Here is a 2,914-nt window from a genome sequence, read left to right as displayed (position 1 = left end):
CGAATTATGAAAAGATTGTAATGTTTAGTTTACATAATCAGCGAAATCTTGAATACCTATGACCCAAAAAATGACATTCACTCAAACTTTTCTGTGTCGGACTACAGTGAGATTGAATGTTTATATGCATTATGAGGCATATATAATAGAAGAGTTCACCTTAAATGAACATATTATATAGCACTGTGTCTTTGAGTCTATTTTTACACCTATCAACCATAATACACATTTATAACAAACATGTTACATGTATTAAGAATCATAAAACTGGCTAAAGGTGGAGGAGCAAAATTTTTCGAGGTTAATTTTGGATGACTGGAACACAATAAAATGAACTAAGTTGGTGTGCTTTAGTGGATAATGAATAAGGGTTTTATAGAGAAGTAGAGCAGTCTAAAGTTCAAAACCAATCCATTGATGAGCATTATATTGAAAGGAGGGTGAATGAAAAATCTTGGTGGTAGACATAAAGGTTTATGGAGAAAGAAGTTTGATAATTAAAGAATAACTGAAATGGATGATGAACAATCATCCATGGTGGAATTTGAATGGTACAGTGAATGAGGGAGAGTAACTAAGAGGGAGGATGAACAACCATGGAGTGGGGATTGTGAATGGTTTCGGGTACCATGAGTTGTCAATTTAACATAAGGGCTAGTATTAAAAGAAAATTAAATACTTGATTAGTTCTCAATGATATGTGAATGAAGGAAAGTAAGTAAAAGGGATTATGAACAGTCATCTGAGTGTGGATTGTGAATGGTTTGGGTACTTGTGAGTAGTCAATTCGACATTAGGGCTCCCATTAGAAAAGAATTAAATAATTCATTGATTCTGACTTATATGTGATAATAAAGGAGTTAATTGAGAATTTATTACTAACGCAAATTATTTTACTAAATGAATTGGTTGTTGGAGGAATAGACATGGTTTAAATGGGAACACTTATGGTGAAGTTTGAGGATTAAATACAAAGTGTCATCTTCCAATCCAGTTGGCAACTTTTTTTTTTGTCTTAGTTAGCTTGTCTTAGTCACAACCTTTGTGCTTTGTTATATAGATATATATATAGAGAGCATCAGGGTCGAGTCTAGGAATTTGTATGTCGTACATATATATAGATATACACTTTTTCAAAACCACCATAAGTTATCGAATTACTTAGTGATTTTGTAATATATATACTAATGTAGCCCAAAATAGCTACTAAGTGGACTTAACGACACGAGAGAGAAGCCCACTCGGCTAGCTCTATAGATTATGTATTTTATCTATTTTAGAGTATTTATTTCTTTATTTTCATTTTTATCAGATTAGGTTGTTTAGCAAACAAGAAATTAGTATTTAGGTTTATTTCTTTTCAAGTTCGAGTTTATTTTAGGTTTGTCCTGTAACCCTATAAAAAGGAGTCTATTTTAGGTCACATATTTTATCTATTTTAGAAGTTATTTCTTTATTTCCATGGGTTATCAGATTAGGTAGCTTAGCAAACAAGAAAGTAATTTTGGACTTTATTTCTTTCCAAGTTCAAGTCTATTTTAGGTTTGTCTAAAAACCCTACAACGCGAGTCTACTATGTTTGATTTTCATTCATTCAGTTATTATCAATACGAAAATCGTCTTGTTTGCATCTTTGATCTTAGTTATTCTAGTTTTATTAGTCGTCAATCTTAATCATTTCTTATAATCTGTTGTGCTACATCATATACGACCTCCAAATTCACAAACACGACATTGATGTTCTATATATATATATATATATATATTAGTGTGTGTATATATTATTTTCCCTTATATATGTTATTTTTCCCTATGCTTTCAATATCTATCCATGTTATTATGTTTTTTTATTTTGCAAAATAACTAGATTTAATAAATAAAATATAAGAATGATAATTAGTACATTTTAATAATAATTTTGGTCAGTTGACACCAGGCCCCCAAATTCTCACAACTTTGATAAATAAGTCCGACGTTGTACTCTTTGTTAATTTTGGTGGCCAAATATGGACAACTATTTTATGTGGACAAATGAAAAAAATTAGAAATCTTTTATGGGCAAAATTTCGAAGGGGACATTACTCTATTATTTTTCGCTCTTGTCCTCTAAGAATTAGAGTTTTTATTTAAGTCCTCTCCCTTTTCTTCTATAAACCCTAGCACCTTCTTCTTCTTCTTCTTCTTCTTCTTCTTCTTCTTCTTCTTCTTCTTCGTCTTCTCCTTCTTCATCTAGCACAACCCTTGTTACTGTTCCAACACAAGAAAAAACAACTCGAGAATCACCACAATTAGCAATAACAAGTTTTCTTTTACCTATAATCGCAACAGTAGCTGTTGACCCGATTGTTTTCATTTAACCCGACGCAATTTTTTCTTCTTCATCACTTCCTTTATCTCATCATCCATTTTTGAAAAACAAGAACTCATTAATTTCTCCCAATTCAGACGATGATTATCAGAAGATGGTGAAATTGATAATACTAAATTTTCGTCTTCAATCTCTTCAACAGTTACTTAACAATTACTTGATATAATCTATCTTTACAAACTTAAGCAACTTTTGATCCACCGTGACCGTCATATACCTGAATAATTCATTTGATATATAAAATTCTGGTTCAATTCTTATTGGATCTTCCATTTCTCTTCTTCTTCCACATACTTATACACATCCATGTGATTTGCACAATTTTTTTTATCTTCATTCTCTGTTTCTTTCTAAATACCATGACTTTTTTTTTTATCATCGTCGGTTGTTGCTACTACTACTGTTGCTGCCGACGAAGACGATGATACAAAAACTGGTATCAGATTCTTATTACTATTAGATGAAATAGAAATTCTTTTCCTAATGAAGTTATTTCTATTGACTATCTTATTAGTATTTGATGAAGATGCTGAGACAAAATCATTA

This window comes from Eschscholzia californica, unplaced genomic scaffold, assembly GCF_041429995.1.
Source record: "Eschscholzia californica isolate CP2 unplaced genomic scaffold, dmEscCali1.0.p SCAF_5, whole genome shotgun sequence".
NCBI lineage: Eukaryota > Viridiplantae > Streptophyta > Magnoliopsida > Ranunculales > Papaveraceae > Eschscholzia > Eschscholzia californica.
The sequence above is the reverse complement of the archived record's forward strand: the minus strand, read 5'-3'. Positions refer to the sequence as shown.